General features: G+C 37.8%; 1 protein-coding gene across 1 annotated transcript in view; it reads left to right on the forward strand.

Annotated features, from left to right (window-relative positions):
• Positions 1–953: 953 nt before the first annotated feature.
• The window catches only part of LOC126267480 (facilitated trehalose transporter Tret1-like), a 104,088-nt gene continuing 82,156 nt past the window's right edge, over positions 954–22,885 (forward strand). The window contains exon 1 of the mRNA XM_049972764.1: positions 954–1,028. The gene's annotated coding sequence lies outside the window, so the exon portion shown is untranslated. The remainder of the gene's footprint in view (positions 1,029–22,885) is intronic.

A 22,885-nucleotide genomic window follows, 5' to 3' on the forward strand; every position in this document is an offset into this window, starting at 1 on the left:
TTCTCGAGTTCGAGTCTCGGTCCGGCACGAAGTTTTAATTTACCAGGAAGCTTCAGCATACCAAAGATATTTGCCTGTTGAGTTTCTATTGTTACATATGTCTTAGAGCATTACATTCTATTTCTTACCTTTGGACAAATCGTTTCATAAAGCATTCAATAGGGTTTTTTTCCCATTTTCCCATTTTTTCCATATACACCTAGTGTACTTGTAATTTTCCACGTTATTGACCTCGACTTCTGAGAGAGGTATTATAATTTCTATTTTTCGAAGATGTGACGTACCAACGTACCTGAAGGTACTAAAACCGTACTGCAACTTGTGTATAACCTAAAGACGGAGATTTTTTTACCGCATGCATTACAGTAAACAGATGAATCAATACAGTGATTGTTTACGATGTTTTCTTCATGTATAAAGCATTATAAAATCACAGTCACGAATATGGTTTACACAACGAGATTATTTGTGAAAATCCTTTATACGATTTTCGAGTATTAGTAGGTTTACTGAGCAAAAGGACATCTTTCCTAGCACATAGTACCCTACGAAATTCACCCTAAGTGCAGACTTACAGACAAGTGTAATCTGCATATAGGAGAATGAGACGTGGACAAGCTAACCGGCTCCCCTTTTATAGGGCTCAAATAGTTCCACTTACGATGACATTAAACTCCGAAAACGGTTCTATAATGATGTGACAATTAGTTCTTAAGTTCAAAATGTTTCTTGTCGTTTTTGCTAATTATGTTCTTTATCTTCACATTGAACGTGAGAGACACCACCAGTGAGAAGAACCCAAAGTTCATCCAGACGATCGCGTAAATTATCACCTTCTAGTAACTTTCTGATAAGTATCAGTTTTAGGTGGTGGGGGCTCAAGGTTTACTTCAAAAAGGATGTGTCAGAAATCAGCTGTCAGTCTGCACCAAGCGTCCACTCTGAGAAGCACCCTTCAACGCCTCGTTTGGTCAAGACATTTCCAGTTGATTGGCTGTATCACCGGTTCCACTGAGCACATTCCTGCTGTGAGTTTCACTGGTTATCATACAACTTGCTTCTATCGGCTCATGAACTTAGATTAATATATAGCAGTAGAATACAATATTTCGTCAGTAAAATATAGTCTAGTGGATGACACAAATAACACTCATAGTGAGTGAGTAATGAGCATCGTAAGATCAAATGTAACCATACTGTTGGAGTATTTATTACAATAATATAATTAAAATTGAGGGATGTGCATATCTCATAGTGTGCTCTTCGGTTTCTTACAAACACATTACTCCGCAGATTTGCTTTAATCAGTCGCTTTAATCTTAGGTCAAGATTCTGAGCAGATAACAGTTATCGAGCAGAACAAGGACCACCTGTCATAAACACGTGACTTGCTTCCTCCCACTGTTCAACACAACAGCGATACCTCTTCCCTAGAACAGTTTACCGAATTCCAGTGCATATTTGTGACTATCAGTAGAGCGTAAATATCTGCGGAGTGAGAATTTTGATGCACAGAACGAGAATTCCATCCGCAACGTCTCCTGCCACTCAGGTCACGTGATTATGGGACGGTGCAGTTTAGCCCGTATAGCGCTTAGCGTATTTTGGGAGGTATTACTTCGCTGCTACAGGTAGATCACCTTTAGAAGTACAGTGAAACTTTGTAAATGGGTTTTACAGACATCTTAACAGTGTGATACCAGGAACTGAAGGTGACTTAAAAAGATACGAAGGGTAATCGTACTGTGCTTGTTCGATAGTGTATCACAGCTCAGATTCCACTTTATTTACTTTTTTCCGTAACGGGATAAGAAATGACAGCCAACAACATATCTTTAAGTTTTATATTACAGTTATTCATACTGACGAATGTCTATTCTACTTATGTTACAATGACACTGATTGTAGTCGGCACCGAAATGACAAGAAGAAACAACACATTTGGAACTACGAAATTGTTACAGTTAATACGGTAAGCGATTTCCACCTTCTGCTTGTCCATTATTATTTTCAATTTTTTTTATTTACCTTTCTACTTTTTATGGACAAGTAAGATATCTATAACGTTTTTTCGCCATCTCATCCGAATAGAGAAACCCTATACTACGCACACTAAATAAAGAATTCAAGGTCAATACCAGTATTTTGGAGTAATAACAAAACCAACAATATTTTTCTAGTTAGCCCATTGCACTGGTTCATACTGTCGATTCTGTTCTCATTAATTACGTTACAATGACAATTTATAGGAAATTGTCTCATGCAGAAATACTTATATACATAGAATGGTTTGCGAACCTACATAAACTAGAGTAAAACCAGACTGCCATATATAAATTTTATGGGCTTTTGAACATAGCACCGATATGTATACAGCGACTGGAAGTTTACTCAGACACACTTTCAAATTGATCTAGCACTTGTCTCATCAACACGTGGCCATAAAATCGCTGGAATTATCTCTACAATACAAGACTTTCCAGATATTTTGACTCATGTTCATATGACATTTACAATTATACATTTGTTGTACCCACATGTGAAAAGTAACTGGTCCTCCTTTCACATACTTCTCTTTACATGAGTAGCAACAACAGTACTGCACCATAGCTGTTACTAAACCTGCAACGTGCAGAAATGCATATAAAACAAGGTGAATATGTGTAACATCCAAATTTCGCGATTGAAGTGAAGCAGCTTCGTCCTAAAATCACTTTTGATGCGCAACAGACTATGTTCACTCCATAGAGATATATACTCCACGTGGCTATCTCTAGTGCTTTTACCGCCCACGCAGTGTGAAAGCAAATATCAGTGACCTGTCTCGATCAAGAGACCTCCTTATTTAAAGATGATAGCAATTAATAGAAAGTGAAACGAAATTTCAAAGAACGTTAGTCCACACACACACACACACACACACACACACACACACACACACACACACACACACAGGCTGTTTCTCGAGAAATCTTAAATACTGCAGGAAAGTGTTTATAAAAATATTCATACAAAACGGTGTTATTTGCGTGCTCGTGATCGTGTTTATAGGGTCTATTTGTACATAGCATTCAATAGTCTACACCTCTACACTTACTAAAAATATCAGCCACATTTATGCCAATTTCTTAAGTTTATAACTGATCACGCTATTGCCTCGTGAAAAAGTATTTTTTTAAGAAAAACCTTGCGAATCGAAGAATCCACTTTGATTTCTTTCGGTGTTGAACGATGAATAACGGCACAATTCTTTGTTAGTTCAAGAATCTGAAGCACCTTGTATTCGTAATCACAACTGTGCTCAGAAAGCGTATTAGTGACCAATACTCTCTTGTATTCATCATTCCATATCAAAGCTATTTAATTCCACTATTATCATATGTCTCGCTGTTTCAATCCGTCAGTTCTGTAACCATTTCTTTTAATGCGTATAAAGAAGGATTAAAATCCCTTATAGATGAGGTAACTGACTTGCAGAGTTTCGACTGTTTTTATTAATTTTAGTATGATCGTCACTATTTTTTTAAATAATATGATCGCAAATGGCACAGCTGTAGTGCTTACAAATTAAGAAACCATCAAAATTATCCTCATTTTCTGGTTACGAAAATTAACGCTTAGTGTTCAAAAGTCTCCGGAGATCGAAATGGACACTTAAATATCCTTAAACGAAAATAAATGAGAATGGATATGTGAAACATTAATGTAATTTTACAACTTTGGTAGTTTTGTAACAACATTTACGACCGTAAAGGATATCGAAGAATCCATTGGAATGGTATGAGCAACTACACTATTTCACATAATGGGCAAGTTACACTTTTTGCTGCAAAGAAATACGGAAAAAAAATTAATAATAACAGGCCGTTCATATCATTAAAGGAAAAAGTAGAATAGGAGGTAAAATTAACAAACATAGCTAAATATTCTGACAAAAGAGCATAACTTTAATTATAATAATAACGGAAACAATAATAATAATAATAATAATAGCATCAGTAATAATAACACAGATATTAACATTGTTAAATACTACTAGCATCAAAATTTTGGTACCAAAGCACGACAATTGTAAAATTTGTTAAATATGCTATCTGAACGAAAACTAAGCGCGTTTAAAAATTATGATTACTGTATGCAATGACGCAAATCGATCTATAGTTATAATAATCCATCTCACGATATATATGCACAAGTGACAGAGTGAAATTGTACTTTTAAATAAAATTTCCTAATTACACTTGTAAGTCACTACAGAACGCACTGAAAAAGTTTTATTGGTTGATGTTTGAAGAGCCAGTCTTTAAACAATGTGTGTCAACACGCACCTAGCTGCTCCAGGGTGCACATCAGTTCCTAAATTAAGCATACTCTCGCTTACCCACTAACATCTCGACTCTTAGCCAAATCTTCAGAGTTCTTATCGTTGTTGGATATATTATGGAGTTCATAAACAGTTCTAAATTGAGGTACCATTATCCATAACAGGAAAAGAGTATACCAGAATAGTTATTACTCTGTCAGATACAACTTTATTCTGGTAACAAATACTATACATTAACCTCGCTGACAGCTAACCGCAAGTTATCATTGCCAATTTAACTATGAAGTCTTTCATTACAAATTCTCTTTAGCACAACATGTGTTATGTGATTAATAGTTTGCATCCTGTGCTGGAAAAATTGACCAGTCATAAGCAATTAACACAAATATTAATTACTGATTGTTTACTACTAAGATATTTCAAATACAGGGTGATCAGAAACAGTCTGTAAGGGTGTTGCTGTGTGGTTTGTGTTGAGAGAAAATTTTTAAGAAAAAACTCGATATGTTGCACAATTTCCCAGTTGATTAGCATACAAGTTAACCAATCAGGTAGCTGAGCCCACAAGAGACAGTGTCACCAAACGTGTTCCTTGTTCGGTTTCCCGAACAAAAGAGCAATACAAAAATTGGGAATGGGGCAGTAATATGGATCGAGCCCCAGCCAACGGCTGAAAGTCAGTAACCGCGCAACTTATCGACTTTTTTTTCTTAACAATTATTTCTCAGCAGCATCTGCCCTGCAACACCATTACAAGTTTTCAGACTCTTTCTGAGCACCCCACATGTTATGAAAAAATATATCACTTTTTTCTCAAAAAAAGACGTGTGGATATATATTATATTATGTCTCCAGTTTTAATATCCTTAAAATACTCCCTTATTAATGATATGTGACCCATAAATAAACAACAATGCGATCTGACTACTTTCAGTGAAATATGAGGTAGTGGACAAACTTTGATAGCACAACGACCTACAAAGCTAAGCTAAATCAGGATAAATTCCAACCAAGATTCTCTAACTCTTCTAACAAGACTTATCGGTGTAACTGTTTTTTTCTTTAAGAAAGGTTACGAGCAATGCAGGTGTAACTGTGACGAGGGCTTACGGTACTTAGTGAATATTTCATACAAATCGGTAAAATATCATGACTGCTGAAATCAGTTTCTAGAAATGTTTTGTCTGCTCACTGCAGCCCACTGAAACACACGTGAACGCCTTGGGTTCGTGTACAAGTAAACGTTAAAGATCGAAGGATTGAAAAATTACTTCGCGAGGAAGAGAATTACGGGAAGCCTTGGATTTAAATTAAGAAAGTAGCCATAAAATCTGATGAATAACACGTGCAAATGTCCACTGGCAGACCTCGTGGTTGTACAGGAGCATACATTTACAAAGGACAGAAAAATATACCCACAGTCATAAAAAAAAACCGTAGTATTACTTCAAGTATGGGGAAGTAGTGTGCAAAGCGATCGATATCCTCGGATTTCAATGAGAAATAGATGTTGATCATCACATATGCTAACAAAGATGCAAATTGAACAACGCGCGACCATTGCTTACACCAATATACACAACTGCAAACTACAACACGTAATTCAACCTGAAAAACGGGAAACAAATCAGATTTCGAATCACAAGCAACAAAACAAAAAGAAAACTTCCATCTACAATACTTAGGAACTGACTACTACAGCATAGTGACAGACTGTAGGAATATTACCAACATGTAAGGTGGGTACTGTAAAATAATCTTCCTTCCCGAACAGTCTTTCCCTTAAAATCAGTGACAATTTGATATGTCTGTCAGAATACATCGACAAGCAGCTTATGCAAGAGATTATGTCAATTGGACTAGCCACAGAAATGACGGTGCAGGTATTTCAAAGTGCGTTTCTAACCACCCAGTTGGCCGCTAATGATAAAGAACTGAATGATGAAATTTCAAATAGTGATCATCAAACAGACTCCAATAGCAATCATGTATAACAAATACCATGGAGAAAACTATTATCAAGACAGCTCAGAAAGGTTTCCTTCTGCAATCCCCTACATTAAAAATGACGTAAAAAAAACATACGAATGAAACACACACATCACTGGTGTAATAATCTACAATATTTATTATCTGTCGCACGAGCCAGTTTACGGCTATTACTCCATCATCAGGTACAAAAATAAGTACGAATACACTACAGTGAAATTTTGTTAGATCAAAGACTCACAGCTAGCACATGTACAAAGCATCTCCATTCCCAGAGATGAAAAAAATTAATGATGAATTAGGAATAAGTCAAATAGGATTATTTCAGTATAAATGACATGTAAGATTATTTAACTAAGATACAATATATTACACATTAATTAGGAACTATAGACAAATTACAACAATTTTACATAAAAAACCATAATTGAACAATAACTTTCGTAATATATTCCAAACATAATTACAATGTGAAACATGAAGTATCGCATCATGTCCATAAAGCAAAGAAGATGAACGACATGTCCAAACCCAGGCTTAGTACTAAATGACTAGATACTCGCCACTGCTAACAACAAATTCTACTCATAATCCCAACCAGGTCAGGCTGTGACTTACCCCACTTAGTATTATGCCCAATTTTCGTTATTTCATTTACTACAATTCCTCTTGTTGTGATGAATAAAAAAGAATACCTTATATAATCACAGCAGCTTCACTCACCTGCTTAATATCACTATCATCTCTTATTTGTTTTTAATTTAGGATCTGTTGAAGACAACATTATTTTGTTCAGCCACATCTTTGGAAAATGTCACCAAAGTTCATCGTTCAATTATATTCTTTTATTTACAACTGTTTTAATTTGTCTATAGTTCATTAGTCAATTGTATAACATTTTATATTAGTTGAGTAATTTCACATCGCATTTACACTCAAATAATTCCGCTTGTATTATTCCTCGTTCTATCATCAACATTTATCATATCTCGAACTGGAGATGCTCTGCACATGCACTAGTTTAAGATCTTTGATCCATCGAAATTTCACTGCACCGTGTACTTACCTTTGCACCTGATGATGGCCTTACAGCTGAAAATCGATTCGTGCAACAAATAATAAATACTGAGCATGTTACATCATTGTTGTGTGAGTTTTGTTTATAATGAATAAAATATTCTACCAAGACCTGACGGAAAAATCAATCACTGCAATTAAAGGTGACAACACAGCACAATTATCCGTCATTTACAACAGCTTAATAAAACAAAAAGCAGTATCTGGTAAACATATCTGTTTCAACAATCAGTGTATCCAGAAGAATGTCGTTCAAAAATATGTGTGTGTAAGACTAAAATGTATGACTGCTGTTTCTAAAAACGCAGCAGAAGTAGCGCAAAAAAATGTACCAAGGAAGAAATAAAATATTGGTACAGCGCTACAGCATTGTGATCACGTGAGTACGCGTCTGAAATTCACGGACGTACGAATTTCGGCTCTTTTAGAAGCAGCTCAGTTCGATACTAGCACAAACAGGCAGCCTGGGTGGCTGACTAGAGGGATAAGAATATCTTGTAGAACAAAGTGGCAATTATATCAAAGCGTTAGAAACAGTCACAATCTAAATGCAGCATCCCATTACAAACAGTATTGTAAAGTGCTTAAAAAAGTTATTAGGAAGGCAAAAAGTATGTGGTATGCAGATAGAATAGCTAAGTCTCAGGATAAAATTAAAACCATATGGTCAGTCGTAAAGGAAGTGGCTGGTCTGCAGAGACAGGTAGAGGTTATAGAATCAGTGCGTAGTGGGAATGTCCGTGTTACTGATAAGTCGCATATATGTACAGTATTTAATACTCACTTTCTGAATATAGCAGGTGAACTAAATAGAAACCTACTCCCAACAGGGAATCATATAGCGCTTGTAGAATAAAGTGTTCCGAGACTGTTACCGGAAATGCTCCTCCATGATACTGACAAGAGGGAGATTGAGTTCATAATTAAATCACTAAAGACCAAGAACTCTCATGGATATGATGGGGTATCTATCAGAATACTGAAGTATTGTTCCATGTATGTTAGCCCAGTACTTAGCCATATCCGTAACTTTTCCTTTAGGAGTGGTCGGTTTCCTGACCGATTAAAGTACTCCCTTTATAAAAAGGGAGACAGGGATAATATTGACAATTATAGACCTATTTTTATGCCATCGGTATTTGTTAAAGTTATCGAGAAGGTTGTATATACAAGGTTACTGGAGCATTTAAATTCACATAATTTGCTGTAAAATGTACAGTTTGGTTTTAGAAATGGCTTAACAACTGAAAATGCTATATTCTCTTTTCTCTGGACGGATTAAATAAAAGGTTGCGAACGTTATGTGTTTTCTTTGATTTAACGAAGGATTTTGACTATGTTGACCACAAAATATTACTGCAGAAGTTGGACCATTATGGAGTAAGGGGAGTAGCTTACAATTGGTTCGTCTCTTACTTTAAGAACAAAAAGCAGAAGGTAATTCTCGGCAATATTGAGAGTGGTAGTGATGTTCAGCTCCAATGGGACACTGTTAAGTGGGGCATTCCCCAAGGGTCGGTGCTGGGGCCACTGCTGTTTCTTATTTATATAAATGATATTCCTTCCAGTATTACAGGTGATTCAAAAATATTTCTGTTTGCTGATGACACCAGCTTGGCAGTGAAGGATCTTGTGTGTAATATTGAAACATTATCAAATAATGTAGTTCATGAAAAAAGTTTGTGGCTTGTGGAAAATAATTTGATGCTAAATCACAGTACGACTCAGATTTACAGTTTATAACTCACAATTCAACAAGAACCGATATTTTAATCAGACATAATGGGCATATTATAAGCGAGACGGAACAGTTAAAGTTCCTAGGCGTTCGGATACATAGTAAGCTGTTGTGGAAAGCCCATGTTCAGGATCTTGTTCAGAAACTAAATGCCCCTTTATTTACCATTAGAACAGTATCTGAAATTAGTGACATTTCAACACGAAAAGTAGTCTACTTCGCATATTTCCATACGCTTATGTCATATGGTATTATTTTTGGGGTAATTCTTCTGTTTCAATAAGGGTATTTTTGGCTCAACAACGGTCTGTTCGAGTTATGTGTGGTGTAAGTTCAAAAACCTCTTGTCGACCCCTATTCAATAGTCTGGGAATTTTGACATTGCCCTCACAGTATATATTTTCTTTCATGTCGTTTTTTGTTAGCAATATTAGCTTATTCCCAAGAGTTAGCAGCTTTCACTCCGTTAATACTAGGCAGAAATCAAATCTGCATGTGGAATTCACTTCCTTGACTCTTGTGCAGAAAAGAGTGCAGTATTCTGCTACATCCATTTTCAATAAGCTACCACAAGAACTGAAAAATCTTAACAGTAGCTCAAACACTTTTAAGTCTAAACAAAAGAGTTTCCTCATGGCTCACTCCTTCTATTCTGTCGAGGAGCTCCTGGAAGAGCTAAAAAATTAAGCTAATTCCAGTGTTACATTGTTGATTTTCTTTATTTAAACTAACGACTTGTCGCCTGAATATGTTTCTTATATTTCATTTTATCTGTTTGTACAATCTACAACTGAATATGTTTCTTATAATTCATTTTATCTGTTTCTACAATCGTGTTATAATTACATGTATTGACTCGTTCCATGAGCATGGAGACTTCTCCTTAATGTGGTCCCACGGAATAATAAATAAATAAATATATTGGACAGTGAAGTGAGACAGGTAGTTGACGAGGTCGTGCACTCCCTGTACGAAAAACAGGAGGCTAAAATTAATAACTATTCAGTGGTAAATCTGTTCAGAAGTTAAAGTTTCCAGAACATGTAACTAATCTTGAGGGCATAAAAAGGACCAACGAAGAAATTAGTGTACTGGGAAAAGATTTCAAATGGGCTCCATGACAAAAAATTCCCGAATAACAACTGGAAATAATAAAAATAGAACAAGCATTCGTTGGGACATCTCCAATAAACATTCTATAGCTCATGAACTGGAAATATCTAACCTCGTTTCTGGTGCTCCACCACCTAACGAACAAGTATTAAACAGTTTCAAGAACAAAATGATGGACAATAATGTTATAACAATCCCATCAGACAAAGGAAATGCTACTGTCTTAACGAACAAATGTGACTATTTTAACAAAATCGAAGATTAAGTAAATGCTACCTTGCTCCAACAGATACAGAAAGACGCCTACACAATCCTATAATGATAAAATTAGTAGTGTTATCAAACTATGTAAAAGCATAATACCAGACTCTAATGCCTACTTCCTCACCAGTATGAATGCTGTAGCCCCGAGACTTTATGGCCTCTGTAAACTCCATGAAGATAATATTACAATCTGTCCTGTGGTGCTTTCATTCTCGGCTCCATATTAGAAATTGGCCAGAGGTTTAAATGACCTGATCAAGATCAAAATCAAGTTCAGATCTAGTCATGGATTCCTTAATTCAGCTGACTTAGTGAACAAGTTAAAAGGCATGCGAATCCGACAAAGTGCAAAGCTGATTTCTTTTTATGTTAACAACTTATCCATAATGGATCAACGAAGACTTATTTATTAATATACCTGTTCCGGAGTGCCTGAACATTGTCACAAAATTACTAAGAGTAGGTAATTCAGGAGTCACAGATGACATAAGGTTAGCTCCAGAAACTTGTGTAACATAAAATCATTTCCGTTTCAGTGATAGGATATACAATCAATTTGATAGTCTCGCCATGGAATCCTCACTCAGTCCAGTCCTTGTTGAAATCTTCATGGACAATTCTGAAAAACAGTTTTTTTGAGAATAATCCACCCTCTTACAAGGTTGGACAGGTATAGGTATGTTGATGATGTGTTGTACTTATGGACAGGTACTACCAGACAACTTCAAACATTCGTCAAAACAACTAAATTCTAAGCAGAAGAGTACAGAATTCATAATGGAGTTCGGGGGTAGCTGCATATTTAGATCTAACTACAGACGTCAGTGACCATATTGATACTTTCAAGATCTATAGGAGTCCTTCCACCACAAATATAGTAATACCGACCAGTTCTCAACACACAGTCATGCCTTTCATACAATGATACATCGCCTAATATCCATCATCATGAGTGATGACATCTTCCCAATGGGATTAAATCCAGTCAAAAGAATAGCGTCAAACAATGGCTGCCTTCCTATCTTAATGGACTCCTTAGTGAAAAAAGCAGAAAAAAGGTGTACTCTCATATTTTCCTTGTCCTTGACCAAAAACGTCAACAATGCAGTAAATGATGCACAGTTACATATTTAGGAAAAGTCTCATTGGATGTAGCCAGAAAGCTTAAATCTAGGAACGTAAAATCTGCCAGGAAGTTTCATATCAGTGCACCGCTGCAGAGTGAAACTCTCAATCTGGAAACATCCCTCAGGCTGTGGCTAAGCCTCTCTTTCAGGAGTGCTAGTTCTGCAAGGTTCGCAGGAGATCTTCTGTAAAGTTTGGAAGGTAGGAGACGAGGTACTGGCAGAAGCAAAGCTGTGAGGACGGGGCGTGAGTCGTATTTGGGTAGCTCAGATGGTAGAGCACATGCCTGCAGGAGGCAAAGGTCCCGAGTTCGAGTCTCGGTCCGGCACACAGTTTTAGTCTGCCAATAAGTTTCAACGTAAAAGTCTCATTTTATGCGCACAACACTGTTGGTTTTTTTTGCCCAATGGTAAAGACAGCTCTCCAGCTTTGGAAAAAAGAGGGATACATAAAATTTCTTGAAACTATAGCAAATTCTTTATAGGTCAGTCTCCCAGGGCAATATGTACTTACTTGAAAAAACACCACTGAAGTTGGAAACTATACTTTTGCAGATCATCTGCTTAAAGAAAGACTACTTGCAATGTGAATCATGAAGTACTACATTACACACATAAAGGAAAGAAGGAGAACTATCTTGAAATAATGGAAATTAATAAACAGATGCCTATCAACCCAAGCTTAGTACTGGATGACCAGACATTTTCCTTAACTTGGGACTTCTAACTACAGATTCTGTTAATAATCCGTCCCAGGCCACATTGTAAATTACCCCTCTTACTAACATGCTCCACTTTCCTTTATTTCAGTTACTCTATTTCCAATCGCTGTGATGAATAAAAGAAAATTACTTTCTATAATTGCCACAGGTTCACTCGCATGCTTAATATCCCTATTATATCTCATTTGTGTGTAATTTAGGATCTATTAAAGACAAGATTACTTTGTTCAGCCTCATCTTTGGAATACATGACCGAAATTTATTGTTCAATTATGTTCATTTATGTGCAACTGTTTTAATTTGCCTATAGTTCATTAGTTAATGTGTCACATATTTTATCTCAGTTAAATAATCTCATATCTGGAAATGGAGATACTCTGTGCATGCACTATACTCTGTTCATCATAAAATAAACCTGTTGTAAACATTATGAAATGTATCCTTCCGCGTCTGCTTCAATCCCATTGGATTTCGTTTCATGTGGAGCGGAAGCCAAGCTGTGGCCAATATGGTCAATTACGATTATAAGGGTACGTTTTATGCTGTTACACGCACATAGTATTCTAGTTAAAAATAAGAGTGATGAAAGTTCCTAACTTAAACACAGAGTAGTTTTTCTGAACGAGTTATGTATGATGCAAAAGCGTACTGCAGGGATTTCACTGTACTGTTGAATACTGAAGTCAATAAAAGTATTAATTACAGTCAGTCGTCAGGTAATCTCTTAGCTTCTTCCTTATCCGAATCCGAGAAATATGTTTCAGTTCTGGAACTGTCATCTGCTACGTTAAAAACGAGTCGATCAACAACAGAATCCACGAAGTCAACCAGGCGCCGCATTTTCTCTTCTTCTTTTACGACGTGCCGTTCTGCATCCATCCAGCACGTCTAACAGCTTAACAGTCTTGCTATTTCTCAGGACAAATCCGTTAACGTGGCTCCAGATCAGTTCTGTTGGGCTCATAATGTAATGGTACAGTGGCAAATGTAATAATGCAGCATTTGTATGGTGTGACCGATGCTGTGAAAATGATTATTTTCCATCTTTCTACGACACTTATTTACATCTGTGCTATAAAACAATAGACATAACGGTAACGTGGTATGACGCCATCCCAGAGCATAGACAGATTCATATTAATATTATAAATGTGCAAGTAACATTGTCTTACCTGTTCATGACCAAAACGCTAAACTGATTTCTATGAAATTTTGTGTGGAGATATCCTGAACCTTGTCTATTTTAGAAAGTCTGTAGAATATGCTTATCGATTTGAAAAATATTACCGGAATTAGGAAAAATTTGTACTCTTTGATAAAGCGTACATGCTCTTGGAGTTTTAAACTTTATCGTATTTGTAAAAATGTTGTTTTTGGTTGATATGTTGTACCTAATACGATTGAACCTAAGGAATATAGTGATTATACAATCCTCAACGTCTTTAATCCACACTTACATCCATATTAACATCATAAATGCGGAAACAGCAGTGTCTTAAGTTTTCATAACTAAACCGCTGAACCGACTTTGAAGAAATTTGGTATGGTGACAGCTTGAACCCTGTGCAAGAACATAGGCTACTTTAGGAAGTTGTACTAATTTTTCGTTATTATTAATATTTTCAAAATACGTTGTACGCAAGTGGGATGGAGACGACGCCTGTGCGGAGGTCGGCGACTCAGTGTTTATGGACTATCACTATACCGTAACAATGCGAATCCAATCTTTACTCGAGCATGGCATTTCTGAAAATTTTAAAACGATAGTTACTCCACCCGGCGACGATGGAAAGTCTTTAAGCAAAATATTATGGAGATGCAATACAAAAATCGGACGGTAAGCCCAAAAATCATATTTAAAATCATTACCTCGAGAAAGCCCCAAGAAACACATTACTATTTATTTTACGATACGCCCCACAATCTGATTTAGTGCATACTTCTAAGAGAGCTCGAGCAACAGAAGTTACTCGTACCCTGAGCTTACATATAGAACGTCAAGCCCCCTGAAGAGGTACAGACGACATTAGAACAGTCACAAGCCCGTGGCTTTTTAGACGCCTAGCGTCAAGAGTCTCTTATAGCTTCTGAGACGCTTCAAGACACACAACGGCGGCGTCATTTAATTAATGTAGAGCAAACAGGACGTCGTGCCTTTCCATGTAGAGCGAGGGTGGCTTTCAGTGAGCGTGTATATCAATATGATCCAAATCTAAAGCACTGGATACCAAAACTATAATATGCGAGCTCAACCGCGGCTGACAGCTAGTTTATATATGAATCCACTGATATTTTTAAAGGATGATAGTATTCACTCTGTTATCTCTGCCATAGCCCTCATGTTTACCCTAGAGCAATAACGCTTTTACTCTATCATCTATCCAATAGTCACATTTCTTTTTATACACCATTTTCTATGCTTTCTGTCAATACATACGAATATAGTCTCTCAATTTATATTTTTAATCGCACATAATACATCTGCGAATATTCAAAGGCGGAAAAAAATCCCAACACCGTGAAAGACTTGTGCGAGAGAAGTTGGAAGTTGGTCAGCAGGTGTGCAATCGGCAGGGCACGCATGTGGAGAGCGGTATTGGTGGGGGCTGTAGACAGATGCGGTGGGGGAAATGTCAAGTGCTGAAGGGGAAGTGCCGCTCTAAACTGACGTCTACCGACTTTTTTTATATTAAGTGAAGCCTATCCTCACCCACGCTTGCATGGTGACCATTCAAAAAGATCTACTGCCACGGCTGCTTTGGTTGGTATCTAGAAAGAATTCCACTGAAAATGCTTAAAAAGCAGCGATTTGTTTTAAGTCTGGCTTGTTAATCATTTGTAACTTTCAGAGAAGCGTCATGAGTTGTGAATTTGGAGTAAAACCTACATTTCTCTTGTTGCTATGTCAAAATTTGCTTCTTTTGCCAAAGCACTGTGGCGTTAACACAATGTCATCTCACTAACATGTTGTACAGGTGCAGTTGCTGGAGAATTGTGAAAGAGTAGTTTACTAAGTTAATTGAGGAACTGAGGAAAAGGAAGGTTTATAGATGATGAAACATCATATCCGCAGTGCAAAAAAAAATGTGTAATGTCTTTACTTATGTTGTTCCAAAACAACAGCACTTATTTTGTAACCAGCTATCAATGGCCCTAGCAAATTGCATTCTTTCATCAAAAAACTCTGTACTTTGTGGAGTAACATCATACATAATTAAGTTTTGCATAAGAACCATATGCATGCTATCATTTGGGAAAATCTCTTTTCGATATCTCAACCTATTTATGAAATATGATGAATGTTGCGGATAATTCAGGCTCGCATTATCGCTGGTCTGTGATATCGAAATGTAATATGCATCAAACGCTAAATCACAGTGATTCCTATTTTTCATTGCAAAGTTTTTCGAATATCTTGCAATGTTTTACTTAAATTCAGGTATCACAATAGCTATGACCATTATCAAAATGATGGGCACGTCATTATGAAGCTGGCATATAAAGCTGTAAGTAACGAAAAAAGTTAATTTTTTACCCATGCTTTTGACAATGATGACTGGAATACTCTCTTTGAAATTTTGAAGGTGGTAGTGGTAAAATACAGGGAGCGAAAGGCTATTAACAATTTGTACAGAAACCAGATGGCAGTTATAAGAGCCGAGGGACACGAAAGAGAATCAGTGGTTAGGAAAGGAGTGAGACAGCGTTGTAGCCTCTCCCCGATGTTATTCAATCTGTATGCTGAGCAAGCAGTGAAGGAAACAAAAGAAAAATTCGGAGTAGGTATTAAAATCCATGGAGAAGAAATAAAAACTTTGAGGTTCGCCGATGACATTGTAATTCTGTCAGAGACAGCAAAGGACTTGGAAGAGCAGTTGAACGGAATGGACAGTGTCTTGAAAGGAGGATATAAGATCAACATCTACAAAAGCAAAACGAGGATAATGGAATGTAGTCTAATTAAGTCGGGTGATGCTGAGAGAATTAGATTCGGAAATGAGACACTTAAAGTAGTAAAGGAGTTTCGCTATTTGGGGAGCCAAATAACTAATGATGGTCGAAGTAGAGAGGATATAAAATGTCGACTGGCAATGGCAAGGAAAGCGATTCTGAAGAAGAGAAATTTGTTAACATCGAGCATAGATTTAAGTGTCAGGAAGTCGTTTCTGAAAGTATTTGTATGGAGTGTAGCCATGTGTGGAAGTGAAACATGGACGATAAACCGTTTGGACAAGAAGACAAAAGAAGTTTTTGAAATGTGGTGCTATAGAAGAATGCTGAAGATTAGATGGGTAGATCACTTAAATAAGGAGGAGGTATTGAATAGACTTGGGGAGAAGAGGAGTTTGTGGCACAACTTGACTAGAAGAAGGGATCGGTTGGCAGGACATGTTCTCAGGCATCAAGGGATCACCAATTTAGTATTGGAGGGCAGTGTGGAGGGTAAAAATCGTAGAGGGAGACCAAGGGATGAATACACTAAGCAGATTCAGAAGGATGTAGGTTGCAGTAGGTACTGGGAGATGAAGAAGCTTGCACAGGATAGAGTAGCATGGAGAGCTGCATCAAACCAGTCTCAGGACTGAAGACCACAACAACAACAACCGAATAGTTTCTGTAAAATCGTTTGGGAAAGACGCCAGGGCGTGGGCATGGATTCTGTCATTGCAGTGCGTAACCGACCAGCCGAAAGCGGGTAAACAATGTTGATCTATGCTTCTGAACAAACGAATGAACTCGCCCAGCTTTTCGGAAGAAAATAGGTCACCGTGCACCGAATACCGTATCCTGCGCAGACTCTTAGCCTGTGGTCTGTGTCTGTGTTACTTTTCTTTCTGTGCCGTGTTAAAAATGGACACTGCAATAGAAAATCCAGCCATTTGCGGAGTGCGTTCTGTGATTAGCTTTTTGTTGGCAAAAAAACTCCAGACCAATTGAAATTGATCACTATTGTGATATGTAAGGAAAAATAACAATGAGTGAAATCCGACTGAGACAATGGTACACTGATTTTGAAAATGGCCGTACCAATGTTCACCGTGAGGACTGCAATGGCACGCCTAGCCTTGTGACTCACGACCTGTTAATGAAAATCAGTGACAAAATTAGTGAAAGTCGTCGTTTCATGACTAAATAACTTTTGCAAGATTTTCTCCAAATTTCAAGGAGTTTGGTGCATGGAACAGTGGCGGAGAACTTTGGTTACGACAAATTTTGTGGTAGGTGGGTTCTCAAAATCCTAACATAAGGCTATAAAAACGGTGGCTGGCTGCAGCACTGACCTCCTTCAAAGATTACGAGATCGTATCGTAGTAGGGAACGAGGTTTGGGTGAAACATACCAACTGCAAAACAAAAAGGCAGTCAGTGGAATGGACACCAATTCTCCCAAGAAAACACGAAAGTGATTGCAAACGCTACCGTGTTTTGGGACAATGGATTAACGTTGATTTCCTTGAACGTGGCACAACAGTTAACTCATAGTGTTAGACGCTGACAAATTTAAGGCGAGCGGTACAAAACAAGCGTTAGGGAAAACTTGGAGCAAAAGTTTTGTTTTTTCACGACAACGTACGCCCAAACACGGCCAACCACACCCAAAAACTCTTATGAGGTTTTCGATGGGAGGTGTTCGATCATCCACTGTACAGCCCGAATTTGGCGCCTAGCGAATACCGCATCTTCCCAGCAATAAGACATGGCTCGCTACACAACGCTTCGATGCTGACGCCAAACTGCATGCTGATATAAACCAGTGGTTGTAATCGTAGGAGGCAGATTTCTACGGAGACCGTACTGAAAAACTCGTGCCCGCTATGATTAAGTGCCGCAATTTGAATGTCAGTTCAGCATGTGCCGTCTTGTTAATTATTTATTTCAAAACGTCTGTTACATTCTGGATAATCCTAATACGAGAAATATTGAAAATTGGGCTGAACCTGTTCCGCGACGGTGGAATGTGGTACCGTATTCGGAATATTTGTTATACTTCTCTTTTGCAAAATCCTCTTTCACTTTGGCAGAAACGGTCTTGTTTCATTAAGTACGGAATGACAATGAAAAATACGGCCTTCCAACCAAGAGAAAAGTTGCTTCAGTCTGTAGTTTAATAAAACTGTTACAAGTTGCAATCAAGGAGTAAAACACCAGCTCATTTCTTCTTAAAGCATTGTTTTGATATTTGAGCCATGTATATCAAGTTACTTGGAGTACATTGTGAAAATTTATAATTAATTAATGAATAACATAGGTTTCTAATCCAAGTACAGTCTTTCTAGCGAACTAAGAACACGTTATTTGACCTCCGCCTTGGACTTCTCTTGTACAATTCCAGCAAACGACGGGGAAGTTTTTGTAACAGTTATTATTGTAGTTTAGATGATGCGTCAATTTCACGGTGTTCTATTACCACGTCAATTTTGATCAATGAATTAGACGTCATGAAGTTTCCACGACATAATATTAAAAATACAATAGTTAACGATTTACGTTCAGAGTTAATAACAAATGAAGGGTCCAGGAAAAGAAAGAACTAAGTTCATTAATTAGTTTTTTAGTTTTCGACAGTAGACGAAAAAATCGAAGAGACTCAATACTTTCTACTTTAGTAAGTGGGAGAGATAAGCTCGTCGTACTGTAAATGAGCTTTGAAGAAAAGCTGAACAGGGAAAGAAAGATCTCAGTCCACATGAAACACACAACAATCAAGCTTACTCCATTAAGTGCTGACCTAAATGAGACAGCTTGCTCCCCTAACAAACATTTGTCAAACGTTGTCGTAATTATGTGCACTGTTAACACATCAAACTTTTGTGTGCATGTCTTCATATAGTGCACCAATGTTTCTACAACTTTGTGAAAATACTGATATGGAAGGTGAGTCACTAAGTGATGTCTATAGAGAAAATATGAAAGAAGGTCACCAACGAACGAAGATAATAAAACAGCATGGCCACTTGTCCGAGGTAAACGGAAAGTTCAATTTAGTGTCTCATGAGAAGGGAGAAAACTGCATTGTAGGTTACAATGTTTTAACAAAGTACTGCAAGAAAAAGCAAAGTTTTAAAAGGAATCGGTAGATTTGCAGTATGCTTAATTATGTGGTCTCATTTCTCTACTTCCAATACAGCATAGAAGGCCTTGGAAAGATGAATGTGAAGCAAGACTTAACAATGCAAAATACGAGAACAGAGTCAGAGGACAAAAAAGGGATGCACTGAAAGAAATAGTGGGCATTTGTGGCAATGTACAGTATATCAAAAAGTAAGAGTCCATATTTAGTGTTAAATCTTCGAAGCTTTAAGAGAACTAGCCTTTATGGGTTAAAAAAATACAATTAAAGTATAACTTTCTGTGGAAATAATTATAAGTAAAATGTTCATTTTGTTCAAAGCGCCTGACACCAAAGTTAAGGCATCTTATGAAACGTAAAGACGCATATTTCATACGAACTTAAGTATTTCCTTGAGGTATCCTGCGACAGATACTACAGTACCTGGGACGAATAAACAGCCAAAGTTAAATGCCTGGAAATGGAAAAACAAAAGTGCACTGAACTAGCAGAAATATGGGATATTGAGACTCACTTAAGGATTTGAAAACTTGAAATGATTTTTACAAGTTGCAGGTTAACACGTCTTATGAGAGGAAGAAAAACGGTAAGAAGAAAAGCTGAAAGAACATAGAAAAAAAGCCACGTTTATGGATCCTGGAAGAATCTACCGCTGCCTAAGACAACTACCTATATATACTATAAACGGCAATTATCTGTGTATGCTTTTAACATCCACTGTTTATCAAATGCAGAGGGTATATTTTTCGTTTGTCTTAAATGTGTTGTCAAAAAAGGTAGTGATGTCTATTCAGTGATTCATACTTTTTCTTACAGTTATCATGACGTAGAGCTTCGAAATGTTAATATGTTTTCTGATACGTGTTCTCGATTTTTCCAAATTTGGTTTCAACAGAGGGAAGATTCTTTACTGTAAAAGTAACATTTCCAACAAGAGGATATTCATGTCTTGAATGTCATAAACACATAGGGCTTGTGAACCAGAAAGCTCACATAGAAATTCCCGAACATTGGATAGTGGTGTTCACATCAGCTCGGTCAAAGCCTTCGCTATTTAATATTGTTGAAGCTACATCTCAAACTTTTTGCTAATGGACAGCATTCTTTAGGCACTTTTAAAGGAAGAAGTGTTTCTTTCCTACAAGTCCAGCTGGAGGATTCGTCAGAGACAGAAATCACTCAAGACTTGTCAAATTCAGGACGACTTTGTGAGCTTTTAATAACGTGCAAACCTAGCAGGAGATGCATCTGCAGCACACACACACACACACACACACACACACACACACAAACAAGGAGCATGGAAGCAATATTCATGGGCAAAGAAAACATTTCGCGTATGTAGCACGTCATCTTCGTGGTGTAGCAATGTTAATGCCCAGTAGTGTAGAATACGATAACCAATGCAACTCGCGATACGACTCAGAGGCAATCTGTATTGGTGGAGCATGTATAAATATAGCTACGCTACTTAACTGGTTCACGGAGGGACGCACTGAAACAACACCAACATGATTCTCTGTCGTATAGTCTGATGCAACATTAAGTGTTGGTTGCTCCACGCAGATGTATTGTACGATACATGGGGAGCGAAACTTAAAGTCATCTGAAGCGTAATTTTTTTTTTCATGTAGATGAAGCAAAACTACATCCGATTCTGTAGGTAGTTTCTCAGTAAAACTTTTACATGACACACAAAAAATTAAAAACCGTTGCTTTGAGCCGGCCGCGGTGGCCGTACGGTTCTAGGCGCTGCAGTCCGGAACCGCGGGACTGTTACGGTCGCAGGTTCGAATCTTGACTCGGGCATGGATGTGTGTGATGTCCTTAGGTTAGTTAGGTTTAAGTAGTTATAAGTTCTAGGGGACTGATGACCTAAGATGTTAAGTCCCATAGTGCTCAGAGCCATTTGAACCACTTGAACCATTGTTTTGATATTTCTGCATGTTCTCTGCTATACAATCTTTCTCATTAGTTTCTGAGGTAATTATTCTATAAACAAATGACTTTTTGCGTCTTAAAGGCTGATAGCGCAGCATGATATTGAAATGGTTTTCATTACGCTATTGCCCATAACTATTGAGTTATTTCTAAATTAAGTAAACACAGCACGTATTTTAAGTAGGCTGTTTAGGTTTTTATGTTGGTAACGCCACGTAGCGCTCTGTATGAAAATCACTGACTGTACTGTGTGCAGTCTGTGGCTGATTGGCATTGTTGGAATATTTGGTATTGTAGTGTTGGGCAGTTGGATGTGAACACCGCGTAGCGTTGCGTAGTTGGAGGTGAGCCGCCAGCAGTGGTGGAAGTGGGAAGAGAGATGGCAGAGTTTTGAGAGCGGACTATCTGGACGTGTGTCCATCAGAAAGAGTAAATTTGTAATACTGGATATATATATACCGGGTGAGTCACCTAACATTACCGCTGGGTATATTTCGTAAACCACATGAAATAGTGACGAATCGATTCCACAGACCGAACGCGAGGAGAGGGGCTAGTGTAATTGGTTAATACAAACCATAAAAAAATGCATGGAAGTATGTTTTTTTAACACAAACCTACGTTTTTTTAAATGGAACCCCGTTAGGTTTCTTAGCACATCTGAACATATAAACAAATCCATAATCAGTGCCGTTTGTTGCATTTTAAAATGTTAATTACATCCGGAGATATTGTAACCTAAAGTTGACGCTTGAGTACCACTCCTCCGCTGTTCGATCGTGTGTATCGGAGAGCACCGAATTACTTAGGGATCCAAAGGAAACGGTCATGGACCTTAGGTACAGAAGAGACTTGAACAGCACATTACGTCCACATGCTAACACCTTTTTATTGGTCTTTTTCACTGACGCACATGTACGTTACCATGAAGGGTGAGGTAAACGTAGACACGTGGTTTCCGTTTTCAATTACGGAGTGGAATAGAGTGTGTCCCGACATGTCAGGCCAATAGATGTTTAATGTGGTGGCCATCATTTGCTACACACAATTGCAAATCTCTGGCGTAATGAATGTCGTACACGCCGCAGTACATCTGATGTAATGTCGCTGCAGGCTGCCACAATACGTTGTTTCATATCCTCTGGGGTTGTAGGTACATCACGGTACACATTCTGCTTACAGGAAGAAGTCCAGAGGCGTAAGATCAGGAGAACGGACTGGCCAATTGATGCGTCCTCCACGTCATATGAAACGCCCGTCGAACATCCTATCAAGGGACAGCCTAGTGTTAATTGCGGAATGTGCAGGTGCACCATGATGCAGATACCACATACGTCGACGCGTTTCCAGTGGGACATTATCGAGCAACGTTGGCAGATCATTCTGTAGAAACGCGATATATGTTGCAGCTGTTTGGGACCCTGCAATGAAGTGAGGACCAATGAGGTGGTCGCCAATGATTCCGCACCGTACATTTACAGTCCACGGTCGCTGTCGCTCTACCTGTCTGAGCGAGCGAGGA

The sequence above is a fragment of the Schistocerca gregaria genome, chromosome 4 (assembly GCF_023897955.1).
Source record: "Schistocerca gregaria isolate iqSchGreg1 chromosome 4, iqSchGreg1.2, whole genome shotgun sequence".
Lineage (NCBI taxonomy): Eukaryota > Metazoa > Arthropoda > Insecta > Orthoptera > Acrididae > Schistocerca > Schistocerca gregaria.